This window comes from Sycon ciliatum, chromosome 8, assembly GCF_964019385.1.
Source record: "Sycon ciliatum chromosome 8, ocSycCili1.1, whole genome shotgun sequence".
Taxonomy (NCBI): Eukaryota; Metazoa; Porifera; class Calcarea; order Leucosolenida; family Sycettidae; genus Sycon; species Sycon ciliatum.
In genome coordinates, this window is record NC_088650.1 from 29,616,876 (window position 1) to 29,631,290 (window position 14,415).

The window sequence follows — 14,415 nt, forward strand, 5'->3', positions numbered from 1 at the left end:
TGTCGGAGCACATCAGAGCAGTGTCGTCAGCAAAAAGACTTACATTTGGCACAAGGGCTGGCAAGTCATTAACGTACAGTAGAAATAGGAGCGGCCCAAGTATGGACCCCTGGGGTACCCCAGACACGACTAGTAATGGGTCTGATAGGGAGGTAGATACTCTGACAGTCTGGTGGCGGCAGGAAAGATAGGATGAGAGCCATTGCAGGGCTGGACCATGTACCAAGAAGACGGACTCTAGCTTTGCAAGCAGACCACGATGCCAGACGGTGTCGAAAGCTTTCGCTAGGTCAAAGAACACGATGCCAACATGCCGCCTGAGGTTCCGCTGGGTGTAGATGTCTTGTACTAGACGTGTTAGTTGGAAAGTTGTGGAGTCTCCACGGCAGAAACCGGATTGAGATGGTGAAAGCGCTGGGGTGACGTGGCAGTACAGAGACTCAAAGAAAATACGTTCACAGACCTTTGACACAGCGGGAAGGAGAGAGATTGGTCTGTAGTTGCCAGCCTGAGAGCGTTGGCCTTTCTTATAGATCGGGACGATAACAGCAGATTTCCAGACGGACGGAAATACTCCTGTACGATATGACATGTTAAAGAGCAGGCACAAGGGATAGGACAGAGATGGCGCAAGCCATTTGAGAACCTCATTGGGTATGCCATCTTCGCCAGGGGACTTACAATTCTTCAGGAGTTTGAGGTGCTTACAGACGGTAGCAGTCGTGGTAACGACGCGTGTGAGTGGTGCGCTAAGTTCAGGGGCTGGGGACAGCGATGGAATGTCCCAATTCGGATCCTCCGGAATGCCGGATGAAACAAACTGCTTGTTCAGTGTGTCTGCAATCGCCTTCACATCGTGCTGGCGGTTGCCATTGGAGTCCGTCAGGTACTGGATTGGCGCGCGGGAGGTCCCGCGGCACTGGTTGCGAATGAATTGGTGGAGTGATGGGCGATCGGGGGAGGAGAGTGTTGCAGAAAGAGAGTTTAGAAAGGACCGGTGTGAGGTACGAGAAAGGTGCTTGACGAAGTTGCGTTGAACTCGGTAAGCCTCCCGGTTAACTGGCGTTGGGAATTTCTTGTAGATGCTGAAAAGATCACGCTTGCGCTTCACTTCAGATACGAGGGACCGTGTCACCCATGGGGGACTAGATGTTGAGGATGTTGGGTTGGAATGTTTCCGGTTGTTGGAGCCGATAGCAAAGTTAGAGAGGTGCTGTTGGAACCCTCGTTCAAGGACGGCTGCAAAGTGATCTACCGCGGCGTCAACAGTTGGAGAGCCTTCTGGTTGCAGAAACGACCAGTCGTGGCAGGAGAAATCAGCGTTCATAGAGTCCCAGCACTGAGAGGGAACTCGACGGAAGCGATATGGGAACGGTTTGCGAGAAGGAAGTGGCAGGTCTGGGTCCGAGGGCAATGAGACGGCGAACTGGCATGAAACCATGAGATGGTCCGAGGAGCCAAGAGCGCAAGCTGTGTGAACGTCCGTCGCCAGCAGGGGTTGGTTTGTGAAGACAAGGTCTAGACATGACTGTGTTCCGGAAGATGTTGTGTGCGTTGGACTCTGCACCAGCTGATCCAAACCGAAGCAGGTAAGGGTGCGAAAAAGTGCCGCCCCAGCAGGACACGTTAAATCCGATGGGCACCACCGTTTGTGCTTACTGTTGAAGTCCCCAGCCATTATGACATGGTACGATGACATGGGAACGGTTACCAAAGCACTAGCTAGCATATCACAGAAGTGGTCTATTTCCGTGGTTTTGACTGAGGGCGGACGGTAGGTACAGCAGACGAGGATGGGTGTCGGGGAGCCTAAGATTGGGTGAAGCTCAACCCATACGGATTCACAGGTCGGACGAGCAAGGTCGTCGCGAACTTGGACTCTTCCGAAGCGATTTTGCCGGACAAGAATCGCAACTCCACCATATCCTCTGGTTGCCGTACCGGATTTGTTATCATGAGGTGGTCGGTCGCGACGAAATGTGGTATAACCGGAGATGGTGAGCGCTATGCTTGGATTTAGCCATGTTTCATTTAGACAGATGACATCAGGTTTGTTGAAATCAGCAATGACAGACAGTTCGGCAGATTTGTTAACGATTGAGCGGCAATTTACGGAAAGCAAGGTCAGTTTACCCTGGCAAGGGGGGAAGTAGGGCCGAGCCAGTGGATTCAGCTGTGGTCGCGCCATCATGCTGGGCCTGAGGAGAGTACGTTGTTTGCCTGGTTGGCATTGCTGGTGTCAAAACTGTCCGCGGCAAAACGCCAGGGCCTAACCGTGTGCGAAAGAGCATCCGGCCAGAACCCTTTGTCACCGACTGTGTTCTCATCAGCTGCCTCGACGGTCACCCGTGCGTAGGCAGTTCTGAAGTGCTTGGATGCAAATATGACACCTTCCTGAATCTGCACTCCTCGGGCAGAGCACCATTCAGCAATTGATGATGCGGAGCAGTGTGGCTGCACGTTGCCAACGTAAAACACTTTGCGTTTGGCCCGGGGTGATGCCGTGAGGTCTACTGCCGGCTCGCTATCACGAGCCGGCTTGGTGTAGCGGGATGTTTCCACCCGCCTTGTTATGCTTTGAGCTAGCTGGGACTGACTACTAGTATCTGCCGCGTGCCTTTGTCTCTGGGCGGCTCGAGTGCGTCTGCTCTGGTGTTCCTGCCATTCATGTACTTGTTGTTCAGTATCGGTGGACCTACGGGATGCATCCAGGCCTGCTGCGGGGCTGGAGCTACGACTTGTAGTAGTGCTGGACCTACGGGATGCATGCACGCTTGCTGCGGGGCTGGAACTACGACTTGTAGTAGTGTTGGGTTGTTGCACACGCGTTTCTCCTGGCGGGCTGCCACTGCCGGCGTGTGTACCGTACGTTGGTACAGACCTGCCCGTTGTGGTGCTGAGCCTCGCACGTGCACTTGCAGTTTGTGTGGCGGTTCCTAGTACTACGTCGCTGTACTGGTGTGGCATGGCGTGCTGTGTGTGTACGCTAGTATCTCGCAGGTCAGCCATTTCCCGCCTCAGCTGTTGAATTTCAAGCTTCAAGGAAGCAATTTCATCATCTCTTCCCACCCTAATTGCCACTATTTCTTTATTCAGGTCCATTATTGTCGAGGACAATGCAGCCAAAGCAGTCGTGACATGTCCTATACCGGTCATACCTTCCAGGATGGGGTGGGACCCAATCCCCTCCTTCCGGAGCGCTCCCACCAAGTCGGGCCGTGAGAAGGAGTCCGCTTTCGGGATGCCAGTCCGGGTGGCCAGGTTTTGTAGACAGTCGAACGTCAGAAGGGCCAGGTCGACATGCTCATTGGTGGCCATAGTCCGCAGTACAAGTCACAGCTCCTGTAGGTTACAGTTACAGACTCGGAAAGGCTGATAGGAGCGGAGCTCCTAAAACTGCATCCGCACTCTAACGTGTTGAGAAACCAACCCTTCAATTTTTATGAAACATTGTACGGGATTGTACGGGAAGTGGATAAAATATACATGTACGTTTTTCGGGAGCAAAATATCGAGTTTCTTGTGCCAGGCTCGGCAAAATATCGAAGATTTCGCAGCAACATTTTGCGGCAACATATCGAGGCGAGCGGAGCAGAATCTGTCTGGCCTACCTCGTACTCGTAGGCTACGGCAGCACGTGGGTTTCTATGATACGACAAGCTAGTTGCGCACGGTACGAACTCGTACGGTCTGCTCAGACTCAAAATACAGTGCTGGCAAAAAATGACAGGGTGCAACAAAAAAATCTTTCCTTGCCAGGGCACGTTTTCGGCCATAAGCAGGGAGTCGTAAAATACCTTTTACGACTCCCTGGCCATAACTCATAAGTTACTCTTGAACGGCTGGTCAGATCGAGACAACATAATATGCCACCTTGATAAAGTTGATGTCTGTGGTGCCTCTTTTGCACCATGGCTGGTAGCTCGGCCTACTTAGCTCGTAGCTGTACTGATGAGGCCTTTATGGCCGAAACAGCTTGCTGTCTACAGTATTGGGCAGTTCAGTTCTACCAAGAGTACATAACCCCCCTCTTGGTTCTACATGTATATTTAGTCCATGTTTTGTTTGTTTGTTTTGTTTGCGAAAGACTCGGCCTCCAGCCGACGTCTAACGCGAACCGTGAGCCAAGGAAAATTTTTGCATGGAAGAGTCTGTTTTACTTTCTCTTTTCGTTCGTGCAGTTGCATCTTCCTTTCTGCTCTGTTTTACTTTCTTTTCGTTCGTCCTCTTGATATTTGTACTTTGTACTGTTGAGACAACGAACTGAAATAATAAAAACCAACAAAAACCAACCAACCAAGAATGTGGGCACAAGTTATGCGATCGACTCCACAGTCCACAAACTGAACCAGATTTTGAAGAGTTAGACGGGCACAATCTAGCACGAACCTGACAAAGAGTACTGACACATTCCACAGCATGAAAGTCAGCTTGTGCACTGCTCGATAGCGCTAATCAACAGCCTTCCAACTTGGAAAGTTTATGGATAGTGGTTGCAATTCCAAAGAGGGGAAGGCAAGCGCCATCCAGTGGAGCACAAGCTACACGTACATTCCAAGGCTTCATGGAATGCTGGCCTGGTGCCATAACGGGACGGCAAGACCTGACAGAACGGTCAAACCGCAATTCGACAACGCAAAGCAACAACCACCCAACTACATTTATTACTTGGGACTTGGGAGGCTCAATATTGTCAGAGATGAAAATATGAAGGGGAAGAATCGCAAGGACGTGTTACAATTTTTTATTATATTTTTAGTTGTTTGCTTCCACACGTGTTGCACCTCTTGCACTGCAGATTGTTGTGCTAGTATGCATTTCGCGCCGTTCCACCTGAATGTTCCAAATTTTAAATAACATAATGTTGCACCTACATGTTTCACATTCTCTGCATTTTATCAGCATGTACATGTCAGTCCTTAAACTTACATGTTAGTCTTTGTATTTTGTACTATTACTACTAGTATTAGTAGGAGGTAACAGCATACATTTTTTCTTCGTCGCAGGCGCATACGACCATGATTATGGTCTTCAAGTTTTAGAGGGAGGCAAAGAAAGGTGGCATGGGTAATTGGTTTGATCAGCGCTAGACTTAAGCATTGATAAAAAGCAGCGCCTCGCCTGCGAGGAGTGAAAAGTGATCATTATCATCAATATTGTCTAGTCTGATGCCCAAGGTACTAGGTGTGACCTTACATACGTAGATCTACGTATCTTGTAATGTAACACAACTCAATATCACAAAAAGTACAATGTTTTATACCAACAATCAGAATGAAGAAGTGTTCAGTACTGCTGTTGATCTGTCTTTTGTTTTCTAGTGAACCCTTGTCACGCGGTGTAGATGCTATCACGAGGGCAGCGTTTCAGCAACAGGCAGTGCAGTGGAAGCTGATCGATGGCAGCCAAACGGGTCGTGGTGTGCGTCTTCTGCAACACAACAGACCCCGACGACGCGAAGTTCTTGCACTGTCTCCATATTACCTGTGTCGGGTGTTTGAATGACAGAGTCACCACCCAGGGAGCAGTTCAATGTAGAATTTGCCAGCTGGAAACTGAGTCGGGATTTTCAGGAGTTCATCTCAGAAAGCAACTAGTGTCTTGTCTTCCATTGCTCAAGTCGCACACTCCTGATGGTGCTGATAGTCGTGAATTATTTCCTCCCTGCGCAGAAACGTCCATGCAACAGTGTGATTATTGCGAGGGAACGACCGTGAATCCTGCCAAGCACAAATGCCTAGACTGTCATGGGGCTAAACTGTGCGTGGATCACGCTGTGGGCCATGCGACGAAGCGAGTATTTCGGCACCACCATCTAACGTCATTGTCCAGCGACGGAGGAAGTGGCGAGGGAGAGGATGCCTAGACTGCTACTGGAAACTCTAATTGCCCATTACACACCAGATATGAAGTGAACATGTATTGTAGGACGTGTGACATTATCGCTTGTGAGCAGTGTGTAGTAGTAAGCCACCACCAACAGCAGCACACTGTGGTACGGCTGGCAGACATCGCCAAGACTACACGTCTAGAGCTCCACAGGCACTGGCACATGCGCCAGAGAAGTCCACAGATGAGCGTGTTCCACCTTCAACTCCCAGTCTTCATGCGGTTCTGGAAAATATCAAGAGAAAGCTGAATATTCATATCACAAGGATGAACGATGACGCAACAGCAGCAAGGGAAGTTATCAGCGAACATTTCTCGAGCATCAGACATCTTCTTGATAAGCGCGAGGAAGAGCTTCTGAAGACCGTAAACACTCTCGTAGGGAAACAGCTGAATCAGATGGAGGAAAAGCGGCAACCTCTCACCGACATGGGACAGAGCAACAGCACTGCTAGGGAGGTTGGAAAATTGTTGAGCAGCGAGGACAGCCGTGACATTGATGTCGTGATGCTGGGAAATCGTGTGCTGGAGAAACTCAAGTAATTCATGCCGGACATTGAATCAGAGGAAAAAGAAATGCTGAGCAAGGAGCCAGGTAAAATGCAGGCTGTTGTTTTGCCTGATGTTCTGGACAGTCTTAACGCCAATATCGAATCAGTGGTGCGAATATTTGACGACTACATAATTGATTTGCAGAAGATGACCATGCAGGTTACACGTGTTGAGGCAGGTGTATCTAACATGATTGAATTATTGGTACCCTGTGGCAAATACGTAACAATACCTCCGTACTGTTGTGCAACATTGAAAGCATGCTTCCGAGCTCCATCTGGTGCAGAAGACATTGTTAGAGTTCGGACATCTTTTAACCGCAACCCACCCACTCTACAAAGAGTAGGGTGGACTGCCGATGTAATGCCAAAAGAATTTGGCAACCACGTCCTGGAAGTAAGCATGCAGACACAGAAGAGACGGTTTCAAGTATCAGTTTCTGCGCAACTGCAGTTTGACAGGCAACGCTGCTCGCCTGCCATGAAAATCCATGGATTTTAATAGAGACAAACGTGTATCGGTCAGTGGCTTGGGAGGAAAGTATGGCAATGTGTATGGCACTGCGGCCTACACATCTGGCGTGCACAGTTGGTCAGTTCAAGTCTTTGGCAGTGCTTTGAACGAGGGTGTTATGTACAATCATAGTCATTGGTGTGGCTACTCTTCCTCCGAACGGTCAAGTCGATGACTCAACGCAATACGTCAAGCAATATGGTGCCGGTTGGAATAGACCCAGCATCCCAATCTGCAACTTACCGGGTGGTCAGGTAGATTATGCTGGAATAAAAGGCCGTTGGGAGCGTGGTGACATCCTAACCTTCACTCTGGATTATGACCGCGGTAGCTTGGAACTATGCAACGAGCGTACAGGTGAGCGAAAGTCCATCTGTGGATTCGATCCACGCGGCAAAGCTCTGTACTTCTGTGTCAACATCTTGTTTACTAGGTCCCGGACGATTGAGTTTGTTCCATTGCCTGTTTAGCCACCTTGATAGTGCTCTAGCCTCTGTGCTGCTTCACACCATGCTGCTGCTTTCCAAAATGACCGGAGCCTACATGACATTGTATTATTATGATAGAGTTCTGAACAGTACGTCATGGAATGTATCATGAGTACTCTGCTGCACTGATTCTACATACATTACATGTGCTACGTAAGCTTAACGTTACATGGGCTGCACTGGTTTTCGCCTACATGTACATGTACATGCTCTACATGTACATGTACAATGCTCTACACTGGGTGTTTGTTTTACCAGCTACTTCATGTTCTACGTGAGTATTCTCTACTGGTTTTAACTTTTTAGCTACAGGTACATCATAATACATACAGTACATGAATTTGTACAATGTACATGTACATGTACATGTACATGGAGACCATTCGCATACCAGTATGCATGCGTGATTGTTGTCGTTTCAAATATATTGTTTTCTCACAATGTCGTTGTTGGTGTCGTCGTGGTCGTCGTCGTCTCACATATTGCCCAATGGACGCGGACACATTTGTATACTTGTGTAATAATACATTTAAGGTGGCAGACTACCCAAAAATTCGCTGAAAAATCGAATTTGTAAATTCATATTGAGTGCTACGTCAGTTGAAAGAGCTTGAAAAGCTGCAAATTCTCTGAAAATTGTGTCCCGATCTGACCAGCCGTTCAAGAGTTATGGCCGAAAATGTGCCCTTGCAAGGAAAGATTTTTTTGTTGCACGCTGTCATTTGTTGGCAGCACTGTATTTGAATGTAAGCAGACCGTGCGCAACTTGTCGTATCATGGAAACACGCGAAAGTGTGCAGAATTTTGCTCCAAGTCCAAAAAATCACGTTTTTGAGCCAAGTAATTGGGCTGCAGCAGGACTTTTGCCAGCACCCTCGTGACGTTGCAGATATGCGGATTATTGTAGTTGACATTGATTTAGTGACTTTGGCAAGTTTGAGTCGTGTCAAAAAGTCAGCTGATCAGGTAGGATTCAGTACTAGGCAGTAGCGGAACGTGAGTGGTAGTCTTTGCCGGTTTCTGAGGGTATTCTGGATTTGGTGTGCAGCGCTGTGGAAATGGCTTGCTGTGGACGTCCCAGCACTGGATGTTGTATCAAAGGTACGACCTCGTAGCACGTGCTAAACCTAAAAAAATTCAAAAATTGACTTGGGTCTGTGGGAGTCTGTGAGAGAACGCCCGCTCGTTCCGTTGTGAATAGATTCCAGGGCCACGTTGAGGGGCCCTACCCCACCACCCATGGCTGCTTCTGGACTTGTTTTAGGTTTGGGCCCCGCGCACGGACAGAATGGGCACGAAAATGTGAAAAAATTGTAAATGCATTTGTTTGGCTCCTGGGTGGCTCGCACACCGTGGCACTATGCCGGAAATTTGAGTTTTTCCGGCCTGGAAAGCCTGTCAGTGAGGCGCAAGAACTTGTAAATCATGTCCTGAGGGCCAGCATAGTGGCAGGAGTGTGTGGTCAAAATTTCACTCAAATCCATTGAGAAACACCAAAGTTACGGTCAATTGAATGCCATATGAAATTTATGGGTAGGCTGCCCCCTTAACGTCTGATGAGTGTTTATGATCACGAAACTCGGAGCTACGAGAAAGATTTTTGGTCTCTGTTGTTCTGCCTTTAATACATGTACATGTACATGTATATAAATAATATAAATTGATCGATGTACATGTATGAGCAGTGACGGGTACCACATTCCAGGAATCAGCACCTGAAAATATATGTGCTTCAAACCTATAATTATCACTAGTTGCAGGGGAATGAACCAGCTGCTTTTGTGTAAGTCTGTGCGTTCTGTGGATGGGGTTAGCTTCGGCTCTGACTTGGAGGAGTGCACACAGCAAGTTACATTCATATCCCTCTCATTCTGACCTCCAAATACTTTACAGGTACTGCACCTCAGTCTACTGGGCAGCCTATGGGTGAGGTTTAGTGGAAATATTAATTTTGTACTCTTTTGCCAATTGGGAATTGTGTGTTGCTCTCCACATGGGAGCCCGCGGTTTTCCTGCCGACTTGAATTCTCACTTGACTGACTCACAACTGCCATCCAGAGCACACGAGAAGTCCATCGAACCGTCCACTCGGCAAACCTGCAAGAAAGCACCACTCCCTGCTCAATACACAGTGTTTCGGGGAATTCACCCGTCATCAAGTGAGCTTGAGTAGGCTGAGGAAGATTGTGGCTGAAGAGCACCACTTATATACTGCTCTCCAGGCACAAACATCACCAGGGATACAAACTTACAGAGACGCTCCGTTTCCAGTGCGACAAACACCTCGTGAACACCAGATAGCAGCGTGAGTCAGTGTCGATCATGGAGGTGCTGAACAAGCGCTGAGGAACGTTGGTCATTCACAACGTTGTTGCCTCCAAACCATCTAATTCGCAAACCCGCGCTGGGGACAACAATGTGAAGAAGAGGTTGGTGCGACTTCGGCGATAGTAGGGGAAGAGTGTGTTGCTCCCTACATGGGAGCTCGCGGTTTTCCTTCCGACTTGAATTCTCACTTGACTGACTCATGACTCCCATCCAGAGCACAGGAGAAGTCCATCGAACGTCCACTCGGCAAACCTGCAAGAAAGTTTAGTACTGTTCAACAAATTTGAATTTTGAATTTCTTCTTCAATTTCCTCCACATCCTCAATCTTCAATTTTAAACAACTACATGTATCTCAATCTCCCTGGCCTCTGGTGAACGTACAGATGTGGTTCTGCGGAAGATACCTTTTCTTATCCCTTCACAAAGAACTTGTTAGTAGGAATGAGCACAGTCCCTGAGTCGACAAAGCAACTATTTTATTGAGCAATGTTAGGCCCGGGAACTACGTGATATGCGACTGCGGTAGAAACAATGCGTGGTAGCCCTGTGGACTATGAAAGGATGAACTAGCGTGCTCAAAGAAGCAGCCACTGCGGTCGGTGAATGTATGGCGAACCACAAAAAAAGAAGAGCAGCCAGCCGGTTAATCGCGGATGGAACGACGAGTTCATTGATGTGGAAAGACGCCTAAGACTGTAAGTGAGTTTGGGCAAATTGAAGTAATTAGTTCACTCAGTCACGTATTCATCGCGCGTTGCTGGATGCCAGTCCTTCTTCGAAACGTTTGGTTTGTCAGGGGAAAGAAGTCTAGTACTTAATTTAAGTTAGTAGGTCGAGCTTCGCCTGCTGTCGTGGCCAAGGAATACCATGTACAGTCATAGACATGTATCCCGTATTATGTAGTGCATACCTGCCAACGGACCATCCCGATTTTGCCGTGACTGTCCCGATACCGAGGGTGGTACGTGTAGTAGGCAGCCACAAGTGTATTCGTCGCATGCCTCATAGCTACACAAGTACACATTTTCATACCTACATGTACATGTAGGTATATCATTGTTCTGATATCAGATTTGCAAAGGACAAAGGTTGGCAGGTATGGTAGACTTCTGCTCCAGTAAAGGTCTTCACTGCCAAATTCTGCTCCATCTCCAGAACCCTCGATTCTGCTCGAATTTCTGCCCTCAGAATCCGCTGATCCCTAGCTGCGGGGTTTTCAAGCCCTCTCGTTCTGGTGCCGGCATTTTGATGCCAATTCTGATTTTTGTTTTGTTTAGAAGAATGGATGCATCAGCGTGGATAATCTTCACCTTTTCAGCCAAGCGCAGGCCGCACCTTTTTGTTAAGTTCTGCTTTCTGCACGTCTTGGTCCTGTCCACGATGGACCACCCAATGTGCGCTTCACCCTTGTCCTGCAATGCCCACAAGTGCTTTGATACTTCTATGCCTTTGCCATACTTTTTCGTGCCTCATAGTTGTCAGGTGGTTGCCATAGCGTGTCTTGAACGGTGTGTCACAAAGCCCGAAGCACTGCCTCTCATTGCCTGAGCTCCGAGTTGTGACGGCCACTTGGTAGACCACCCTCTACTAGCTCTAGCTCTCCTGCAAACATCGGCCGTCCAGAAGGCAAGCCAAGGGGACTCGGCAGTTGCATTTCACTACTAGCTTCCACACGTCGGTCTGGGATAGCACCTTCTTGTTGTGCCCCTTGATTAGGCAGGCCATAATTATGTGTATTGAGCAGGGAGTGGTGCTTTCCTGCGGTTTGCCGAGTGGAAGGTTCGATGGACTTCTCGTGTGCTCTGGATGGCAGTCGTGAGTCAATCAAGTGAGAATTCAAGTCGGCAGGAAAACCGCGAGCTCCCATGTAGGGAGCAACACACAATTCTCCAGGCCATATTGGGCATGCACAAGTCATGTAGCTGACGTTGAGCGTGTTTTGTCGAACATACTGGTACTGGTAGTTCACTAGGGGCGACGATGCCGGGAAATGCTTTAGGACCAGCTTCAGGAATAGACCAATCCCGAAAAGATTGTCTGGGTTCGTGAAAGGGGGCACGCGTGCAAGCCAGCACGTGTGAAGTGCATCGTTTTGTATTCAGTTTGTGTGTGTCAGCTCATGGCGGAGGAGAGAGAGACTTTTGCTCGCCGAGCTGAAGCTAAAGGATTTGATGGAGTCCTGCCAGCAGCTAGTCAAAGGACCTTCGGTACCTTAGGCAAACCCTGACGGAGTTTGGAGGCCAGATAGCTCTCGGTGAGGAGAGAAACATTCGCGTGGCGATCGACTCTCCGTAAAAAATGCAAGCTACATAGCGCCGACATACTGCAACAGCTACGATTTCAGCTAACTTCTCGATCTGCTGCTTCACAAAGTTCAACTATTTACAAGTCCTGACTGTTGTAGTCTGAAGCTGGAGTCTCATCGCCCACCTACAGGTAGCTTTTGGAGCTGATGGATTTCCCGACTTGGACTCCTTCCGCAAACTCTCGCAATATTACTACAGTGTATGCTGTGTTTCCGCACGCTCGTGTCGACATGTCACCTATACTGTACATGTACCGGGTCGCGGAGGAGCTTGACGACCTCCGCTGACTCCAGGTTTCCGAAATACTGCCGTCGTCTTCGTTGATGTCGCTGGTGACATTCTCCCCTTGCAGGACGTGCACATAGTTGTCGTCCCGGGGGTAAAGACTATGTTGTCTTTCGAAATAGTTCTTCATCACGCTCGCGCGAATGATGTTTCTCATCATGAACTCCTTCCGACGGTGTGACACGGCGATGGTCTTTGGCGGGGCACTGGCTTGGCGAAAACGATATCTTCTTGTGCAATATAACATTGATCGGCTGCAGATGAGTACAGTCACTTCGTGGTTGATCCTATAGGAGGGCAGCTGCCAGGAAAGAGGCAGGACTCATCGAAGACGAAGCGCTCGCAACAAACAATAGCACTCGAAATATCTCGTAAGATTTAGGGCCTATCGCTTTGAGCCACAGCGCTCACAGCCTTGCCTACTTCATCAAAGTGAGCTCTACATGTTCGTTGACCTCTTCACACTACACAGAAGAGCGAAACAAGGATTATGTCTTAGCATTTCCACTCCAACAGCAGACCATTACCAGTGCGAGAGAGAAAACTACAAAGGGCTTTGTTTTCTGTCGCATCGTCTCTCTTGCATGCAACTAACGAGAAAACCGTGTACTTACCATCGCATTCACACGCGAACTATCAAACACGTCCTGTGCCGCATGCTGATCAGGTAGTGCCATGTATGTGTTGTACAGTGTACTCTCAGTTGACATGCCCCCTTTCGAACCCAGACAATCTTTTCGGGATTGGTCTATTGGCCGATGCTAGCGGACACGGATTTGCTAAATGGCGGGTTGTACCAGATTACGTTTCGCTTCCTCTCTCGATTCTTCTTTGCATGGTCGCCGTTGTCGACAATCCGCTGGCTGATATTGCTGCCTTGTAATGTGAGCTAGTGCTGAGTTGTTGAAGACCTCAGTCTTTTAGCAACAAAATAGACGACACTCGCTTGCCAATGGCCGGAAAGTAACTGTAGTTCTGGATGATTGTCGGCGGGTGGTTCATTTTCTTGGTGTTCGGTTTTCGGTACAGCTCGTAGCGGTCATTTGCGGGGTTGACGGTAGCAACAAGGCGTTCTATCTCTGGTTGGTGCTAATCGCGATTTTGAAGTCGGAATTTTTGAACAGCTTCGTGTGTGATAGCTTTGCGGATGGAGTCTGCCTCGTGTCACGTCATGTTCTTGAACACTGCAAGGCCATCGTCCCGGTACAGTCCTACACTGGCGGGGCTGAACATGTCTGCTAGACATCTAGCAGGAACGCTCCTACCACCTGGCACACCTACGCGCCATTGTACCTCCCCATCGTAACCATGGTAACGACGGAACCTTTCTTGTCCTTTTTGACCCATGCATGTACCTTGTCGCCAGTACATGATACGGATTTTCTGGCATGCATAATCGTATCGACATCCTGCTGGGGATTGGCGGTGCTGCAAACTCGAGCGCCGCTATGAGGAGCAGCACTGAGATCGACGGGTAGCAACGATGTCTAATGAAACGAAGGAGTATTGTTCTTTATCCTGGATACCCTTGAACCAAGTAAAAGTAATTGAGTGGTAATGCAATTATTACCCTCGGTCTTTTACTCGGCTTTTACTTCCTGTTGACCCTGGGCTAGTTACCCCTAGCCTGGTATTAAAGTGTAAAAGTCAATATTACTAGATACAATCATAATGCCTGTGACTGTGTGCTGTGTAGACTGCATGGGTGACCATGATGTACATGTGGATATCTGGATTACTGCAGTGCATGCAGCGGTGAAGCCATTAATATTAGGAATCGGATATCACGGAAACGTTACGTCGTGTGCACCGCTTCGCACCTTCAACATAGCATGTCTTCACCGTGACTTACTAGTAATAGTTATGTCCTTCCTCGAGCGAGGGCTCACTCGTCGCACACGTCACTAGTTTTGTAGAGTGGATCATCATCCATGGAGGTCTAGACCAGCGAGTATGCGTCTCACTCGAGTCGAAGTGTCATCAGCAGACAGGTGCACTGCAACTAATTACTTGTCTTTCCAAACCCAGCCTACAACTAAATTACTTACTACGC